This window comes from Canis lupus, chromosome 16, assembly GCF_048164855.1.
Source record: "Canis lupus baileyi chromosome 16, mCanLup2.hap1, whole genome shotgun sequence".
In the NCBI taxonomy this organism is placed as follows: Eukaryota; Metazoa; Chordata; class Mammalia; order Carnivora; family Canidae; genus Canis; species Canis lupus.
The window spans coordinates 53284052-53304761 of record NC_132853.1 but is presented as its reverse complement, the minus strand read 5'-3'; the positions used below and the strand labels follow the sequence as shown (position 1 = coordinate 53304761).

Here is a 20710-nt window from a genome sequence, read left to right as displayed (position 1 = left end):
CTCACCCTGGCCCTCCAGTCTCCCGGGGGGGGGGGGGGGGCAGAGCACATCTTCTGGGGTTACTGGAACCTGTAGAGTCACTGAGGCAAACTGGGTATCCTGCAGCTGCTAACTGTGCTTAGCTTTGCAGCAGCGTGAGCCCGAAGCCCGGTGGCCTGACTTTGGGTGGGAGGTCCGGTGGCAGCAGCTCCTTCTGCCCCGGGACCCGGGAGGGGCCGAGGCCACTGAGTCAGCCCCCAACTTTGGAGTTTGCTGGAGGGTGATTTCCTAATGCGGAGGGCTCTGTCTGCGGAGTGGGCTCCGAGCTGTGACGTCACAAAACAACCTGGGAAGTGGGGGCTGCAGTGGGGGGACCTGCGGTGGGGACCCCTGGGCTGCCTACAATGTCCTTGTTTATTTCCAATTAATTTCTTGGTGCGGCTTGCTGTCTGCAAGCCTGCGGGAGAGACACTGTTATTACGCGATTCCATTCCGGGTTTGTTTGAAGGGGAAGCCAGGGCCGCCTCTGGAAGTCTCAGCTTTGAATAGGCAGATAGGGAATTTTGAGAAAGTCGGGTGTTTTCCCCCCTTTCCTGCATTTTCCCCCATTTCTCTTTAACCTCTTTTCTCCCGAGACCCTTTCACTGGTGTAAAAGGTGTAAGTGGAGTCTTAAATGCCCTTCCCCTCCCCTTACACCTCCTCCTCACTTTTTTTTTTTTTTTTTAATGAAAATGACATTTGGCCAGGCAAAGAAGAGGACAGTTTTTGTTTGTTCCTTCCACCTCCCTTAAATCCCCAGAAGATCTCACTGCGTCCCTGTTACTATCTTTAGAACACAATGTATTTACATCCAACCAGGAAGGGAGGCTTGTTTGTTTTCACACTGAGTCCTAGCACTGGAACTTGCTTCTCCCCCAGCATCCAGATTGGCTGAAATGCAAGGGAAGGCCCAGCAGAGCACAGTCTGGACAAGGTATGGGCTGTTTGCAGAAACGGCTTCCCTTTGGGGTGCTCCGAAAGCTCACAAAATTGTCAGCTTGGGTTGGCAGTGGACTGTCTTTTTACCCTCGTGTGCCTTAATATCCACGTGCAAAGCAGAGACAAATAAGCAGTTCCTGCTATAAATTAGGGATAAGGTCCCCATAGATTCAATCATCAGGGCATTGATTATTCTTTAAAAGAGAAGGTACAGTCTCAGAGGGCCCTGAATGTAGGCATCTTTCCCTTAAATTCTTCCCTGGAGTGATGGAGACACCTCTCGGGGTGACATGTCTCTCTCAGCAACTAGGAGAAAAGGTGGTGTCTGGCTAGGGTGGATATTCCTATAGGAAAGGAAGGCACACTCGGTGGTCTCGGCACAGACACTGACCCCAGGCATTCACCGAACCCCCCTGCCCCCAGGGTCCACTTCTACCCGGGGCGGGGTGGGGGGGGGCTCTGGGACAAAGTCTCCGGAGGGAGCCCAGAATCTAGTTTTCCTCTGATCCTCAACTACACTAACATCATGAGGAATCATAGGCAGCAGATGCTTGCAGATTTTGAGGCATGGGTGACCCCAGAAGGAGGATCTGGAGCAGGACCTGGAGCACCCGGGGGGATGTGCCTGAGAATTGGCTCCGGGGCTCAGACGATGGAGAACAGTTGTGGGTGGAGAAAGTACAACCCAGCGGAGACATCTTGTCATTCTTCCACTTGTCATCTGTCGCCCGGTTAGCTCAGCACCGATCATTCTCAGCGCCCCCCCTACAAAGCAGCTCAGCAAATACATTTGCGGGCCTTACTATGTGCCCCTGCATCCAAAGGGGACAAGGTGAGGTCTCTACTATTACTGTCTTCATGTCCGGTTTCTGCCAGAATTCAGCCTCTGTCCACCCAATACCCCCGTGTTTGCCCCCCTGGGCATTTTGTGTCCCGAGACCTTCTTTCTCTGCCTCTACCACGGATTTCTATTTCCTTGCTCCAAAAGAGTGTGCGGGTCAAGGAGAGAGCTGCCTCCCCTCCCATCCTTGGGCCTCCATCAGAGTGCTGAGGGGAAGGCCAAGCAGGAGGGAGGAGTGGTCCCGAACACCTGGCTCAATGGCAGGTTCCTTTCCATCCCTTTCCTGGGCCCCAGAAGTCACCTCTCGTCCTCCATCTCTGGTCATGCTGTGCCGCTCTTTGCCTGAGCCATCACCTCCCACCCCCACCCCCACCCCTCCGCTTTCTTGGTCCAAGCCCAGAAATGCCTTGTAGTGTGTGGTACGCTTCACTCTCTCTTTGGGGGACATCTGCCAACCAGCACAGTGGTGATGACAGTTTCCAGATGATTTTCCAGGAGCAAAGAAATCTTCTGAGGGAGGAGAGAGTGGCATTGGCCAAACGCTGAGTGGGCTGAACATTGTGGTTCCGGAAGAGGCCCAGGGAGGTGGAGCTTTGTGGGGCTCCAGGATTTCTTTTTCCCCTCTAGATCCTGCCTAAAGCCAGAGTCACTAATTGCTTTTTATTTTCCTGGCACTTAGGAGGTACTCTGGATTCTGACTCCCCTTCAGGAACTTAGGTCTGAGGAAAGCAGGGCTTCAGGGTGATATCAGTGGGGACCTCTGCTTCCAAGCTTACCTGTCTCAGCTCAGTGGAGCCTGAGACCTGCTTCAGCCAACTTTTGGGCTAGTTCCGTCCAGATCAGATACAGGATGGAAGGAACGCTCATCTACCCCCTTCTCGTGTCCTTGCACTTGCTTCCCCAGCCCAATTTTACTTCTGCCAAGGACGCTTTGATTTTTCAGTCAGACCAACCAGGAAGTGGGAGTGAGTTTGCCTCCGAGACTTAAGAATGAGTTCGGGGAAACGATTAGATTCTCTTTTGATTCTTAAAAATTCCAAGCAATGTTCCCTTAGAAGGAAAGAGTTATTATTATAATTGCTGGTGCCTAAGAGCATCCCTGACTCCTCAAGTCTCTTCCATGTCCTTTGGCTGTTTCTTAATGACCCGTGGTTGGAACTAGCCCTGGCTTCCTAGACTGATGCACTGGCTTCTTCCCCCTTCTTCAAGATTTTCCTTTCTACGGTACTGGGGAGGGTTCCGTACAACCCTTTCTCCCAAGTACTCCTCTCTCTTTCGAGGGAAGGGCGTCTGTTCCAATAAAAGCGGCCCTCACCTACCTTTGTCTTAGAAAAGACGTGAAGCTCATTCAGACTATAGAGTAAATGACTATTAAGGGTCAATATATTCTCAGTCCAAGAGGCAGCCAGACCCTGGTGGTAGGAAAAGGAGATCCAGTTCAAATGTCGCCCTCCGTGGGGACTTGACGTCTCTCTAAGAAAAGATCTTTGCTCCTGTCTCTGTGTGTCCTTATAACATTTTGTTCATGCCCTTTCATGCTGTCATTTGTCTACTGTGAGTATGTGCTCAGTGCAGGAATGAATGATCAAAATTTAGCCAAATCAATGAATGCCTAGTGACACATTTCAGCTACCAGGCACAGAGTGGGATACCTAGGCCAATTAGATGAGACGGCTTTGTGGCTTCCCTCAAATGTGTCCTATAGATGGCTATCTGTACCACTCACAAGGAAGTCTGTCCTTGCCTGGAAGCTTCTTCTAAGTTTCTTGCTCTCTGACTTCTTTGTATAAGAGAGGGTGTTAGAGACATGCCTTTGGAGAATATTTGGAGTGATGGACATAAAGCTTTCAGATTGCAATCTTTACACATTTCTGGCCTGGATTTACAGGTTTTGAGAAAACAATCAAACCACAAACCGAAGTCATTATTAACATATCAGAACCTCTAAAACCTCTAGACTTTGCTACCCAAATATACAATGATAATAAATATTTTTTTCTTCCTGGTTTTCTTGCTTGCTTTTCTAAGCATAAAGCACAGTCCTTTCATGGATGAGTCCCGGAGTGACTGACTGTTGAATGAATGGTGGGCGGGGTGGTGGTGGTGGTGGTGGTGGTGTGTGTGTGTGTGTGTGTGTGTGGAGGTGGGGGGGGGCTGGAGGGGAAGTACAGAGGAGACAAGTATGACCTGGCTTTCCCCTGCAGCTCCTCTAAGGAAGGCATTTTCTTTTCTCTGCAAACGGCACTGCTGTTTGTTTGGAGAAGGAGAGCTGTGGGTATGGAATTAGGGGGTGTCATGTGGGCTGCACGTGTGGCTGGAGCTACCTGAAATCTGTAGGCTAATCACTCCCAGATGGCCCCAGGGACTGCAGTCCCAAGAGCCCCAGAAACACAAATCCCTCCCCAGCTCCTCCTGGGAGGGAGGATTTAAAGGGAAAGCAAGGTTGCAAGTGTGTGTATATGGATGTGCCCTGCCTAGGCGCTTTGGGGACTTACAATTCACTTTGGACTTAACACTCTACAGCCTTTCCAACCGGAGGCATTTGAAACACAGTGTCACCCATCTCCATCCCTGCCCCTAAATCCAAACTGTGATTTATTTAGAAGAAGGAGAAGGAAGAGGTGCAGGAAAATGAGAAACAGGAGCAGGAGGATCACTAGCTTCAGCAACTATTGCACTGGCTTGAGGGTGGGGTGAGGTGGGAGGGGTGGGCGGAGTTAATATCAACAGGTATGCATTTAGGTATTCAATGTCAAAAGTGCTTTAGCTTTTGGCTGGGTGAGACTTTTTGCTCAAGTGGGTGGGGCCATGCAGTGAGGGGGTGAGAAGGAGCATTCTCTTCCAGCCAGAGGGCAGGCGCCCCACGTAGGAAGTAGGGGGGGTAGGGGGTGCCTGCTTGGAGAGGAGAAGCCTTCATCTGGACCTCAGGCTGTTGAGAGCCTGTGTTTCCCACGCCCTGCCCGAGGCACTATGTCCACTTCTGTCCACACTGAAGGCCGTATGCCTCTTTGCCTGGACTCACTTACTATGGCTCTGCACAGTTCCGCCGCAGGACGGCTCCTTCCCATAAAGGATCGGGGGACCCCACTCCTTCTCCTCTCTGGTCTCCTACAGGCCCATCACTCTAAAGCACACGTATGCATCTGCTCCCTGCCTTCTCACCTATCGCTGAAAAAATAATCCCACTGCTAATGAATATTCCTTGCTGCTGCTTCCTGCTTCTGCTTTTGAAGTGCCCTTACATCCACTCGTCAACTCTATTCCCTGGACATCTCCCGGAGGTGGTGAGGGGAAGAAATTACTCTGTGCTTTTCATGTGAAGAAACTGAAGCCCCGAGAAGAGCGTGTGGCTTGCTCAAGGTCACACAGCTAATGGGAGAGGCAGCTGCGCGGGTGCCCAGGCGCACACACGCTGCCCTGAGATCCAGGCCTGCTCCCAGGCACGCAGGCCACCCGCGCCCCCGCAGCCCTGTCCTCCCCGCACTGGCCCTCCTTTTTTGGGTCACGAGGAGAGACTGGGGCTCCGCTCTTTTGTCAAGTGCAGTTTTTGATCTTATCTCCTCCTTTCTTTCCTAATCAAGAGTTTGGCGGCCTTTCTCCCGGGGAGCAGAGAACAAAGTGTGACTTGAACCATGCACTTCTATCGTGTCTTCCCTCCTCTTAATTTGTCTTTCATGAGAACTTCTCTGGGTTTGCAGGAGTGGTGCGGCGGCTGATTTCGTCTCATGGCAATCCCTTTACGTCCTTTTTCTCTGAGGCCTGTGGCATTTCTTGTTTCTCGGGGGTATGTGGCACCCTTTCACCCCTTGATCCAGGCTTGTCCAGATTTCCCAGATCATTTTGTCATCTGGGGCAGAAGTGGGTTGTCACTCTCCCCTTAAATCCAGGCAAGTCCTCGTTTGGATAAGTGCAGGCTCACCGTTATCACCCTGATGTAAATTTTCTTTTCTGATCTCTTGGGACATTTATTAGCAAGGGGAAGTGTTTGCGGAGCCCTTACTGTGTGCTCCGTGGTGAGCAAAAGGCTTTCCCTGGATGCAGCGCCTGTACTACCCCCCCCCCAAAAAAAAAAAAACTTTCATTATAGTTCTTTCTTTTCCCATTTAGCAAATGAGAAAACAGAAGTCTAGACGGGTTAATTCTGTCTAAACTTTCACAGCTCTAAGTATGAAGGGGTAAAAACCCACTCACAACAACAGTGGAACAAGAAGACAGTAGCTACCAACTCTCAAATGCTTACTTCCTGCATAAAATTCATTTGCTAGAAGATTAGGCAGGCTCTGCCCTTGTCATCTCTCTTCTTTGGTGGGGGAAACTATTTATCCACAGACTTGTCTCTTTGGGGTCCTGCCTTATTTCCTTGGGACTTTGTGTTTTGTGGGGCAATGCTAAGCCCTACTTGGGGTCTTGCATTTTGCACAAGCCATGGCGGAAGTGGTGACCTGATGATCTCAGTGGTGGCCTGCACCTGCCGTTGGTACTCACTGTTTGCTCTTGTGAACCATCCTCCCCCTCTGCACAGACTCCTGACTTATCCCCTGAAGCTGCAGGATGTGTCCTTTTGGGATGAATCAAAATTAACATCCTCTGGTTCAAACGTGGTCTGAATGATGACACATTTCGTTTGTACAGCAAAGACTGATGTTTAAAACTTGGTCATGTTTCACATGCCCAGAGGAGGCTGTGATGCCGGTTTAAGGGGAGAGGAAGCTGGGACACAGAAGGTGGGACCCCTGATGATGGCATAGTCCTTCCCATTGTTCTAGCCTTTTTTTTTTCCGCCAAAGAGTCAGTTTAGAATTCAATGGGTCTCAGTCTTAATTTTTGGCAATTATTCCTGTATAATTGGTTGGAAGAGGTGGAAAAGTGGGGGTAAATGCGATTGCCAAGGACTGTCTCCAGAGAATATACAGAATAAGGACAGCAGATTTCCAGAGGACAAAGGTCACATTTAATTGCGGTCCCCTGAGCTCAGATCCCTCTCAGGTGAGCCAGGGAACCTACTGGGCACAGGAATGATGACGACTTCAAATGTTAGGACTCTCGCCTCTAAGAAGTTTCCCGTATGTTCTAACAATGACACAGAGCTCTTTAAAGAAGTGGCACACATTCATTCCACAAACATTTCACGAATGTCAACGAGAGGCCTGGCTCCGCCGTGCTGTACAACTACCCACATGGACCAGCTCAAGGGCAATGGCATTTTTACATCCATCATGTCTTTGCTCTAAAGCCCTTGTCATTCTGGCCTTTAGTGAAAACAACAACAACAAACAACAAAAACAAAACCAAACGACAACAACAAGAACCCCGGAAATAAAACACAGACAAAAATTAAAAAAAAACAAAAAACCAAAAAGTAAAACAAACACTGCTTTGGGGACCCGATTAGCAAAAGAGAAAGCAACACAACCATGCCACATAAGTGGACACTCCCATATTCCTTCCCCGTGTGTGGCTGACGCTCCGTCATTGTCTTTTTCTAAGTCTGTGGCCACAGAGGTTTCCATGGATGTTGTAAAGTGCTTTGTGTATTGGAAACTGTGAATAAAAAGGTAGGGGGAGGAAAAAAAAAAAAAGCGAACCACCAAGCTCACCCAAACCCTAAACCTCAGGCTCTTGGAAAGACGCAGCTGCACGAAAGCGTCCCAGACTGCAAACATGCCGTCAGCAGGGAGGGCGAAGGACACGTTGCCTAAGAGACTGGTGGTTCTGCCACTGGGGAGGCCTTGGCTGCCGAGTCCACAGGGAAGAGGAGGAGGAGGAGGAGGAGGAGGAGGAGGAGGAGGAGGAGGAGGAGGAGAGATCCTTTATAAGTTTCTGAAAGCAAGGCACTGGCTTCCTGCCGCCCCCTCACCTCGCTCCCTGTGGCTGGGTTGGCCCTCTCCCTGGGTGCTGGCTGACCCCCAGAGCTAGCCTCCTCCTGGCCAGCAGTCCCCACTCCTGCCCGTGCTTATCTGGGAAAGCAGGAGCCCTACCTTGCAAATTCCCCACAGTTTCTGAAAGAAGGTATTATTTCCTCAAAACTGCTCAGGTTAGGAACAAAGGCAGACTCTGGATCTTCTTTAAGCAAGACAGAATTGAATTGACATTCCTTTAAAATGGCTTGTTATTACAGCCCATTTCTGCTAACAATTACCTGACAATATAGAGGGGGATCTGACTCCTTTAGGGGCTTGTTGAGTTTTCCTTTTCCTCTTTTTCTTTTGGTGGAGCCTGAAAAAAAAAAAAAAAAAAAAGGATGCATACTTGGAGTTCAGATTTCGACAGGTCTAGTATATTTACATCCATGATGTCTGTGTAAATCGTACTGGACAAATAATGATTTTATACAGGAATGCATGCGCATGTGTGTGTGTCTGAGTGTGTATGTGCATATGTATGTGTGTTCTTGGGAAAAGGAAATAGAGATAATTTCTTTCCTTTTATGATTAAGTTGTCTCTTCTTCAGAACGGGATTGTAGAAAAAAGAAAAGAGGGAATTGCTGATTTTTAGAAACACATATATGGAAAGTATATTAGGACGGTTGGTTTCACAAGCAGATTCTGTATCTTTTTTATTATCTGAGCAAAAGCTGTGCATGTGACTGATGTTCAACAAATACTTCTTTTCAAACAATACTGAAAAGAATATTTCTTTGTTGAAAAGAAATATTTGTTGAAAAGAATTGCACCTGCTGCGTGTGATATGCTGAAGGAGAAGGAAGTCCAGAAGATGGGCTGGAATTTGTCAGCCGGGAGTAAAGTGTTTTGTTGTTGGTTTGGGGGATACGGGCATTCTGAAGACTAATGCAACACAGTCTAAAGAGATGGGCAGGACGTTTGGTTAAACCTAAATGTTTGTCAACCCGATACAACCTCCATATATCTTTCTGATAATAACCCTAAATCCCTAGAGATAAAAAAATGTGACCTCTGCGTTCCTGTAAACGTGTTCTGTGATCTTCTGCAAAGCACCATCCTTCTCAATGAGCCAATTTTTTCAGAGTAAAAATGAGAAGTTGTCTTGTCTGAGTTCCCGCTGATATTTAATTTAAGCTGCGTTGACTCTGACTTACTAGTTTTGACATCCCAGATAAGAGCTAGATTTAAAAAGCCAATCCAAACCAGACACCTGGCCTTATCAACATTGTTATTCCATTACATCTGCCTGCTTGTTAGAGAAGCTGGGGGTGGAAGTGGTGGGTGCCCGAAATGCCCCAGCTTGGTGAAAGGTAAGATACTTCATAAATACTCTTTGCAGCCTGAGGTACTGCAGGGGCTCAGTAGACAACCAGATAGAAACTCCCTGAATGCCAGGAAGTTTGGGTATTGGGGATGGCCAGAAGCTGCCTTGGGACCTCAGATCCGGGCTAGCCCTTTCAAAGGTAATGCGGACATGCCAAGAGGAGGTCATGTCCATGTAATATTCTTTGTAATGTGAGCCTCACAGCATGAGGCTCTTGAGCAGAATCTTGATGAGGATGAGTTTGACAGCAGCAGATCGATAGGTTTTTGTCTTTTATTTCAACCAAAACTGAGGTGTCACCTTTCCCTTTCACCCTTTTGTTCCCGCCTTCCTGGCTCCCGCTTATGGGGCCCCACACATTGATTTTAATTTTCAACACTTAGCGCCTGACTTGGTGATCTAAGATCACTGACTCAGAAAACGGGAAAGGTCAGTCTGCTAACACCTCACCCAGCGTCCTGGGATTAGCATCCAAAACAAACAGATCAGAGATGGGATGTAGATTCCCAAGAGACAATTCCCACGTGTGAGAAAGCCTAGGAGAAACGGATGGCGTTTCTCAAGCTCACTGACGTCACTCAGGTTCATGATCCAAGGCTTTACCTTACTGCGGTTGGGGGTTGGGTTCTGCCGGAAGAGCAGAAGAACAGGGCTGGTGGATTTAAAACAAAAAAGTAGGGGGAGGGAGTAGCGTTCTTTCTGCTAATCAAAGGAGAAACCAAATAAAAAGAATGGAGTCCAAGAAAAATACAACTCTATTGTTTGGGGGGGCATAAGATGCTGGCTTGGAGGCTTCACTGAGTAATCCAAGTCACACCCTTTCTCTGTGGGACTGAAGGAATGTTGGCTGTTTCTCTGGAGGCCAGGTGGGAGGTGGGTAGACAGGTCTATGGAGATGAGAATTTCTTGGAGCTGGAACTCTCTGAACATCCCCCATGGCCTTGCAGCTGGGAGCCTGAGACACAAGGGAACAGGAATGCAGCCCTGAATTAAAGCCCGGGATCAATGACCACAGTAAGGGATGGGGGTGAGGGTGGGGGGTGCAGAGAAAGGTGGAAGGAGACGAGGAAACTGGGAGGGAAATGACCCTGTTCTTTTTGTCCTCATCTGAACAGGGGCTTCTGTGTCCTCAGGAGCCCCTTGGCTTCCTTTCATTAAACCATAGGGCGGATACCCAGGGAGAGGTGGCGTGTCTGGGTCTGGGGTGCGACGGGAAGCAGGAAGTACCAGTCATTTCACAAGAAGGCTTGACAGGGTAGAGAGAGCCAGCGAAAACTGGCAGACCCCCAAGGTGGGGTAGGAAAGTCTGGCCCAGCGTAAAGAACACTTGGCTTCACATAGTTTTGTGGGTATGTTAAAAAACAGGGCAGTCCGCAAAGTTTTTCTGCCAGCCCACCTAAAACATCACTTTCTCTTCCCCATCCTTGATCGTTTCTCCATGATGACATGTCAGCTGCTGGTGGTGAACTTCCATGGCCCAAGGAAGGATTAATGTGACCAAAGGTCTTGGGAGGACAGTCCTTCCCAATAGCAAGTTCTTAAATATAATTCTTTTGAATGTATGTAGGCTCCTGATGGATCCTACTACCTTACTTATCCCTCCTTCATTCCTCTTTCTCTTAGGACTTTAGCAAGAATCCTATTTGTGTGGATACAGCTCTGGAATCACCTGTAACTCTCTTTGGGAGAGAGTTGCACTCTTGGATCACTGTTGAATTCTTTTCCTTCTGAACATGTCCATCTCCTTCTTTCTTTCTTTCTTTCTTTCTTTCTTTCTTTCTTTTTTTTTTTCTTTCTTTCTTTCTTTCTTTCTTTCTTTCTTTCTTTCTTTTTTTTTGGGGGGGGGGGGAGATCATTGTCTCTTCCCTGGGCTGGGAATCTCTCGCTCAAACTGTAGCTCCAATTCCCCAAATCCTAACTTATCTTCTTCAACTATTACTGGCAAAGACCCAGAATATGCCTCTGCTTTGTCCTCTTGGGTGCAGAATCTATCAGATTTATCCACAGTGTCCTATCTTGGTCTATTGGAAGCTGCATCCCTTTGGGAAAGACAGTATCAGTAGGGTGCTTTCAATTTTCTAAAACATGTGTTCTGTAGTTGGATTTATTTCAGTTGCCAGGTCTCTGAACTTATGCCAATGGGTGGTATTAATTATTTAATGTATAACAGTACTCTGGATTTAGAATTCATGGTTTTCTTTTTCCTTCCTTCCTTCCTTCCTTCCTTCCTTCCTTCCTTCCTTCCTTCCTTCCTTCCTTCCTTTCTTCCTTCCTTCCTTCCTTCCTTCCCTCCCTTCCTCCTTCCCTTCTTCCCTTCTTCCCTCCCTTTCTTTCTTTCTTTCTTTCCTTCCTTCCTCCCTTCCTTCCTTCCTTCCTTCCTTCCTTCCTTCCTTCCTTCCTTCCTTTCTTTCTTTCTTTCCTTCTTCTTCTTTCTTTTTCTCTGTTTACTTTGCTCTGTCACTTAGAAAAGTACCACTTGCAGGGCTTCCATGGTATCTCTTACTCAAAGGTGGTTCTTCATCAAAAGTTAGCATCCATTCATCCTTTGCCTTTGCTTTTCCTAAAGCAGAGAGATTTACCTTAAAGATCAGTGACATGCTCCCTAATGGAGGAGTCTGGTTAGAATGAGTTTGAAGGGGTTTAGGATGAGGGAAAGGTTGGAAGCAGTCCAGAAATTTTGGGGCTGAAAGATGGCAGCCTCTTGGCCTTTAAGGAATCCCATGTCTTACCCAAGAAACAGAGAAGAACTAATCATCTATGGGGCATTAGCCGCAGAACTTTTAGGGTTTAGAATTTGTATGGCAGCTACCATGGAAAATATTTTTGCACTGAACAGATGGGAGATGAACTAGTCTGGAAATATTTCCACAATATCAATAGCTATGTTTACAGTAGAACATATGGACGGAGTTTAGATTTGATAAATTTCCATCACTTTTTACAAAAAGATGATCCCGCCAATAAAAGGTATACTTTAACAAGTGCTTGTGTTTGAATTCTGTTTGTCTCATATGGCATGGAAGTACCCAACTATGGCATTTTAACATTTTCCAGTTTTTTATCATAGCCCTACCATCGAGTGTTCTGAATTAAAAATCTGAGCGCTCAAAGCAGTGCTTGGTTTTTGCCAGCCGTATAGAAAATAGCTCTCTGGGTGACCTATAGTTCGGAAGTGCTACCCTTAGAGCTAGGTTGCTATCTATACTAGTGGTAGCCTCAACTATTAAAAGGCAGCCAGAGCTGTTGTTGTTGTTGTTGGTTGTTGGTTATGTCCTGAGCTGTAATTGGGTACTGACTGGGTGCCCTCTCTAAAATATTACTACAGCTAATAATAATAATCCTTGAATTATTTGTTGAAAAGGCACTGCAAGTAAAAGCTCTGTACTAAATGTACTGTATTTACTATTGCTCATTTCACAATGACACCACAAGGCAGCGGGCCTGGGCTTCCAGCCCAGTTCCCCACAATGAAAGATAACACTAGTGCACCTCTCCAGAGGTTACTGTGAGGATTTAGGCTAGTGGGTGTCACCTGGAAGAGTTCTTGGCGTCTAATAAATGCTCAGCATAGGTTAATTGGATTTAGCTCTATGCCTATCATACATTGAAGGCAGATAATACGCCCAGGTTCACCTAGCTGGTAAGTGGAAGGGTTGTGATCAAAACCCAGGTCTGTCTGTGACGGTAAGCTGGGCTCTTCTCATTTCTGACACAGGTTGGTGAGAAGCTGCAGCAAGCCTCTGGTATAACCAGGGAGCACGGATTTCCAGGCCAGGACCTTCCCATGACAAGGCTCTTGAAAAATGGGGCTCAGAGAAAGGGACAGAGACACAAACACCATGCAGGAGATGGTAACATCTTAAATCTGTATCTCATGAGTGATTACTGTATGTTTTTTTTCTTTTTAAGATTTCTGAGTATTTGAAATTTTCATAATAAAATGCTAAGAAAATATGGTTCCATCAAAGCACAATGAGGCTTCTTCTGCAGAAGGCCAAGGGGCTTCTGTCCAGTGACCCCTGCTGGAATGTCAGCATTTTCTAGAGGTGAGAAGGCACAGCAGTTGCCTGGACTCTGCACTCTTCTGGGGACATCATCCAGAAGCCATCTGCCCTACATGAAGGATGGCTAATAAGGAACAAAAAGCCTTTCTCCCCAAAATCTTGCTGATGTTCACATTACATAATGTAGAGTTATGTGTCTGCTGTGTGGTTGGCAGGAGCCTGATCATGATATGTTGATAATACATGGAGTCTTGCATGCAAACTTTGTTTATACGCTGGGCCCTCCCTCTGAGTCTGGGGCAGGTAGCCGGCTGCACAGCCTCCATCGGAGCCTGGAAGAGTCAGTATTTTATGGATACTCGTGTTTATTTTGCTGTCTAACTACGGTAGCCATTGTGAGTTTGGTTAAGGCAAAGCACTGTAAAGACATGGAGAAAGCATCCTTTGATAACAGAGGCAATTACACTTCCACATGTACCTACCTGGTCAGATGGTACCCCCTGTCCACGGAGGGAAGGCCACCCCTGGTCAAAAAGGAGACGCAAGTCCTGATTTGATGCTTTATCGAGTTGCCTAAAAAAATGTGTTTTCATGTGAATGCCCATGTAAGTATGGAACCAAGTTTAATGTCAACTATGGCTGTTGGTTTCTGAGAGCTGAGACCTGGCATCCCGTCTTTGAAGAAGATAGCAGAAAGATGCGTTCCACTCTGTCTCTTCCAAGCCATCAGATCCGACTGGGAAAAGAGACCAGCCCTTCTCAAGAAGCCTCCACCAGCCCAGCCAGCAGGGAACTCGGGCCTCAGGTTGAGGCAGGTTTCCACGAGGCAGCCAAATGTTTGCAAAACAAGCACCAGGATGAAGAGGCCCGGTCTGCAGACGTCCCAAGGTTGCGACAGTCTTGGAAGATGTGAGTGAGCTGATGGAAGCGCCCCGGGGAGCCAAGGCTGAGAGGCAGACCTGCCTGGGAAAAGCCAGGTCCCCTCTGCTCACTGTCCAGACCTGGCGTGCCGAGCGAGGGAGGGCCGACGGCCTGGGATAATTGTCCAGTGTTTATATTTGAAAAGGGATACTACACTTCCAGGATAATTCTCTCCAGCCTCCTCTGGGGCTAAGATTTCCAATTGGTCTAAAACCCTGACGAGAAATGGGATGGGGGGTCAGGGGGGGGGGCTGATTACCTGGCCGACTGGGCTGCAATCACACCTTTCAATACTAATTATCTGCTTGTTGAGTTCAATGACATTGAGCATCCAGGCTCTGGCTGGGGCGAACCTTGCCCAGTGGCTTGCCTCACCGGCTTAAGACAATGATTTGAATGGACAAAGTACCCGCACTGTGCCTTGATAAGCAGGAAATGAATGCTTGTTTGCAAATAAGATTGGGAAATGTGATCAGCTTCTTGTTCAGCATCTGTCTTTCGGTAACTAGCCCGATAATACTAATGTAGAAATAATACGTCAAAAGACAACAGCGAGAGATCTTTTTTTTTTTTTATGGCCCTTCCCTTCCCCCTCCTTCAACTTTCTGTACCTGAAGCAAAGGCAGAAGTAAATGCAATGTTGTTTTGTGGGCTCCCCCCACCCCCCGAAAGTATCTGGCTTGAATGTGTCTTTGTGGAGATCTGGGGAAATGATTTGGTGTGATACTGTGTCAGTGCGCGGATTTGTTCATATCCATGGCTTCTCCTAGATGCCTGTCTTTGATCTCAGTCTTCTGTGACCCCCCTTTCCCCCAGAAAGCCTTCCTTCATTAAATAGAATAAAAATTTTACTTCTACTTGGATGCAACATAATCAAGGTTCCTTAGTTACATAAACAGCTTCAGTGTAGATTCGTTTGAGGGGTGTATTACTTGGTGACTGGAATGCATTACGAGAGCCTACAAGTTCCTGGAGGAGTAACATAAGGTCTGAGTCAATGGACAGAGAGATTGGAGGCCACTTATCTGGTAAAGCTGCCTGCATTGTGTCCATCTTAATGTATCACTCCTGGTGAAGGAGTACTGGGTACAAGGAGTGAATGTGCGTGGTCTTTAATCTTTTCAGAATGTTACTTCAAATCCTGACTTCTTGATCACAAATCGTGCACCCCCCAGAGATGTTAAAGGCCTGACTCCTCGGTATCTCGGAATGTGACCTTCTCTGGACATAGTGGCATCGCAGATGTAATTAGTGAAGATGAGGTCATGCTGGAAGAGATTGGGCCCCTCATCCAATATGACTAGACTAGTGTCATGAGGAGAAAATTTGGGCACAGATAGCCAAGAAAGAAATCACGGGGAGGATAATCAGGCGAAGACAGAGGATAAGATTGATGCATCTATGAGCCAAGGACTACCTGAGGGGCATGGATCTTTCCTGGTGCCTTCATTTTTTTTTAAGGTTTTATTTATTTATGCATCACACACACACACACACACACACACACACACACACACACACAGAGGCAGAGACACAGGCAGAGGGAGAAGCAGGCTCCATGCAGGGAGCCCGACGTAGGACTCTATCCCGGGTCTCCAGGATCACTCCCTGGGCTGAAGGCGGCGCTAAACCGCTGAGCCACCCGGGCTGCCCTCCTGGTGCCTTCGGAAGAAGCATGGCCCTGCTGATACCATGATTTCAGACGTTCAGCTGCCGCAACCATGACACAATACATTTGTATTGTTTTAACTCACCCAGTTCGTGGTGCTCTGTATGGCAGCCAGCCCCAGGAAACGAATACATCTAGCTCCGCAGATCCAAATGATTTGGATGGGAAGAGTAGTGGCAACCTACCCAAGCCAAGGAATACATGTGTCCTTTGATTTTCCAACTTGGGCAGCGGGGGGTTCTCCGGCTCCTTGGTCTTTTACCACTGATGTCTCAGAAGTCCCTGGCCTATCTTGGAGGTGTTTAAGTTTCAGGGGACTGAATCAACTATAAGCACATCTCAGGCCACATTACTAACAGAGGTCAGGATGTAATTGAGACAGCTGTTTGGTATGATAGACTTCTACTTTGAATTCCTACCTCATCCTCTTCCTTTACCTTGGAAGGGCAGCCAGGAGAGAAATGCTTAGAACAGGGGCTCCCTTTAGAGTCAAGCCTGGTTAAAGCCCCAGATGGTTTTAATGGATTTTCTTACCTACTTGATCAATCTCAGGGTTCTTTGTAGTAGATTAAAGTGTGCCCTTTAGCACTCTTGCCATGCAACCTCCCCCAAATAAAAGTGGAGCCTAGGAAGGAGTAAAGACCTGTCAGGCTGAACATAATGTATGTGCCCCACTCTCATCTCTCTGTTACTGTCTTGAGAATTTCTAGGTTCCCAAGGTCCTGAAGAGTTCCTTTCTCCACTTGGCTTCTAATCCATGTTGGAAAAGACAACCAACAAGGACATTTCCCTTGCCCATGTCCCCTTGCCATGTTTAAAACCATTGGACCATAAAAGTAAAGGAACTTCAAAGATCAATATTAAATGTTAAAACTTTCTTATTTTTGCTCGAGAATGCTGAGGTCCAAAGAGGGAATTGAACTTGCCCCAGATGCTCTTGCCTTATTTTTTTTTAAAGATTTATTTATTTATTCATGAGAGACACAGACTGAGACAGAGAGGCAGAGACACAGGCAGAGGGAGAAGCAGGCTCCTCGCAGGGAGCCGGATGCAGGACTCCATCTGGGATCCTGGGATCACAACCTGAGCTGAAGGCAGGCTCCCAACCGCTGAGCCACCCAGGTGTCCTAGATGCTCTTGCTTTAAAGTAGACTTTGAGTCCATAAATTCTGAACCTTGCTCTTAGATGTCATGGCCCCATTCCTTCCTCTTCTCTGCAAGCGTCAAGGCTTGCCTCATGATCTGACAACTTCTTACTCCTCTGTTTTCTCCCAAACTCCCATCTTCCTGCCACCAGACCCCCTGGGATTGTTCTTTCTTTCCCTATGGAGCCTGGTCTCTCTCCTCAGGCTACTTTTATCAGGAAGGAAAGGAGAATTAATGTGTGCTGAATACCTGCTCTTTACCATCCATTATGCTAAGTGCTTTACCTGTGTTAGTGATGAGAAGGCTACAGCTCAAAGAGGTAAATGCTGAAGATCATGCAGCTATTAGAATAGAGCTGAGGGAGGCCCCTGGTGGGGGGCATAGTCGGTTAAGCATGCAACTCTTGGTTTTGGCTCAGGTCATGAACTCAGAGTTGTGAAATCGAGCCCCACATTAGGCTCTGCTCTCAGCATGGAGTCTGCTTGAGATTCTCTTTCTCCCGCTACCCCTCCCCCGCTCTCTCTTGCTATCTCTTTCTCTCTCTCTTTCAAATAAATAAATAAATCTTAACCAAAAGAGAGAGAGAGAGAGAGAGAGAGAGAGAGTAGAACTGAAATCCATATTTCTCTGGGGAGGCTCTTTCTCCAGCTAGAGAAAGGGGACCACACCTAGTGGTACTATGCATGGGCGTAGCTGTGAAAATGGTACCTCCATGCTACATTTTCATTCTCTGCCACGTTCTTCTAGCTAAACTGTTTCTTGTTTCCATGTCAATAAGGACATTTTGATTCAATAAGAGCAATGCCTGCTATCTGTAAATGAGGTGATTTATTTTTTCCTGCTCTGAATTTTCCCATCACAAATAGAACACATTTGGTGGTGGTGCACACAAACCGCTTCACTGCATGCTTATAGGTCCAGCATCAGAGTCAAAGCAAATCAACAAATATTTGGTGGGTGCCCACGATGCCCAAGGTGAAGGGAGTGATGTGTGAGTTCCTCTGTTTGAGTTGGTTATTGGCCTCGAGAAGGATGACTCAGGTGCCACTCAACTAGTCAACGTGCCAAAAATAAGGATGTTCCATGAGGAAACCAGCCATTGGCCACCCCTCAATTCACCTCCAAGCCTTTTTTGTCACGTCTCTCCACTTCTGGCTTAGTCCTGTTGCCACGGCCACTGCCACATCCTGCTCACTCATTTTGTTGCTGTGGCTCAGATTTTGTCCTACCTCCTCTGAAAATGGCCCAGATGATGTAGTGGACATATTGGGTGCCTGGACTCCTGACTCCCTGGCCTTCCTCTGGTATAGGACCTAAGTGGGGGAAAACCCATTGGACCTCATTTTCTGCATTTGTAGATAAAGGGGCTCTCCCAAAGGAAATGAAAACAGGATATGGAAGAGTTATCTACACCCCCATGTTTATTGCAACATTATTCACAATAGCCAAGATATGGAAACAACTTAAGTATCTACCAGTCAAGGGATGAATGGATAAAGAAGATACAATACACACACACACATACACACACATACAAAAAAATGGTATGTTGTTCAGCTAGGAGAAAGAAGGAAATCTTGCTATTTGCAACAACATGGATGGACCTTGAGAATATGTTAAGTGAAATAAGTCAGACAGAGATAGACAAACGCTGCATGATATCACTTATATATGGAATCTAAAAAAGTCAAACTCATAAAAACAGAGTAAAATGGTGATTAGCTGGGGCTGGGGGAATAGAAGAGGTGTTTTTTAAGAGTGCAAACTGACAACTAGAAGACAAATCCTGGAGACTGAACGCACAGTATGGTGAATATAGACAACATTGTATTATGTCATCATACTTGCTAATTCACTAGATCTTAATTATTCCCACCACAAAAAAAAAAAGAAATGATAATTAGGTGCCATGATAGAGGTACTAATGATCTCATTCTTATGACAATCATATTGTAATATATCAGTGTATCAAATCAACATGTGCTACATCTGAAACTTACACAATGTTATATGTCAAACTGTACTCTGACAAAAAGAACACTGTATTAAGGGGGTTCTACTTAGTAAAACAAATCCAGTTGAAACCTTTATAATTTTTCTATGCCAAACCCTGTTCACTCACTCTGTTCAAGACTTTAGCCAAAACTCTTTAAAAACTGCTTTCTCCTAACTTATTGTAACTCACTCTGATCTTCAACACACTTAACGAAATAGTTTTTATATTGTTTTGTTTTTTATAGGCTCCTAGGATAGTTTCACAGTTGTATATTTTATTTTCGAGGAAGATTGTTGACCACCGAATATAATATTGCATCATTCATTTATCCATCATTGCATTATGCATTCATTATGCATCATTGCATCTGCGATTTACAATCGCGGACACTCAACAAATTTGTATTGTAGGAATAGACCTTAGTTGTGAATTCCTATGTATTAACTTGTCACCAATAATATTTTTTCATCTGCTCTGCTGTTAAATTCTTTGACAATTTAGATATTTTTACAATTATACTCACACACTTGTGAGGCAGGAAAGATTTCCAAGTGGGTGTTGGGAAAATGTTATACAGTTGGGGTAGTATACGGGTCTTAAATGATGAAATACACAAAAGAGTTTATACTGATTAGTTTCCTTGGTCTTTCTGGCACTAATACTTATTGTTCATGTGAGCGCAGTTGAAGATAACCCCTTGTCCACAGGATCAGGGGTTCTGGATTCTGGTGGGTTGATTATTTTCCTGAGGTCATGCTGTTAGTAAATGGCAGAGCTCACTCTCAAAGCCACCTCTACCTTGTGCTAATTAAACCTGGACAAGGCTAGGACATTTATTCCTGAGTTAAAGAGATATTGACTGGGTCCCCATCCAATACCAGGCTCTGTGCTGACAGAGCAGAGGGCAGCCCTCAAGGAGCTTCAAGTCTAATAGGAAGACTAAGCAAATCAAAATTATTGGAAATTGTGACAAATATTTCAAGAAAGCTAATGAATGCCCCAAACAGAGAATCTTTGGGGTGGGATATGGTGGAGGGAAGCTGGGAGAAGGCTCTTTGAGAAGATGGCATTGAAACTGAAACCAGGAGGAAGAGGAGTGCCATCAGGAGAAGGAGGGCGGGGGCAGGGGACAGCATCTCAGGCAGAGACAAGAGTACATTCAAAGGCCCTGAGGTGGGGAAGACTGGTATGTTGGAGGAACCAAAAGAATGTTGGCGACTTTTCAGTTGTGGAGTCTGTGCACAGAGGCTAAGCACATTTTCAAGCCCACCCTGCTAGAAAGTGAAGAATCCAAGTTTGTGCTTTTTCCTGCCCGCCATGCTTCAAGGCCTTGCAGTCTGCTGGGTGTATGTGTCTCTGTAAGGAAGTCAGAATGGATCACCTGTCAGGACTAAGGAGGCTGGGGCTTGGCTAGCAGGATGTGGAGTGTGTGTACTTTCTGTTTATTCTTGAAGTTTACTTCCCTGCAAATACATGCCTAACTGCCATGCACCTTCTATGAGGAAGCCAATGCCAGCACTCCATCGCTCATGAGCAATCCTGCAAAAACAAATCCATATCCTCCATGCAACCCTCAGTGCCAGCCAGTCAGGCCTGCACTGGCCGGGCAGCCCAGAGCTTAGGAGCAATCTTGTCCTCAGGAATGGAGGGAAGAAAAACAATTTCAAATTCCAGGCGCTGAGGGCCTCTTACAGACGGCCATTGTCGGCAAAAGGGCAAACTGAACTGTGTAAAGGAGCCCCAGTGGCGCCTCTGGAAAGTGAGAGGATATTGAGGTTAGGGGCTGCTGCTCAGGGTGTGTGAACGGTGGGCATGGGTAATCTGAAAACAAGGCTCAACAGTGAGCTTGGGCGTCTTGTCTTTAAGGGGAGTCTTTTCCCCCATATTTAATATTATGAGAAGAGTAATATGTGCCCTTGGGTTGAACACAGGAATTAGGATAGTCTT

At 46.6% G+C, this 20710-nt stretch overlaps 2 long non-coding RNA genes across 11 annotated transcripts in view; both read left to right on the top strand.

Annotated features, from left to right (window-relative positions):
- The window catches only part of LOC140607069 (uncharacterized), an 89360-nt gene that overhangs the window by 4832 nt on the left and 63818 nt on the right, over window positions 1–20710 (top strand). The window lies entirely within an intron of this gene.
- On the top strand, window positions 71–14825 carry LOC140607070 (uncharacterized). Its single transcript, XR_012009231.1, has 2 exons — window positions 71–953; window positions 12743–14825. It is a non-coding gene; the product is annotated as an uncharacterized lncRNA (long non-coding RNA).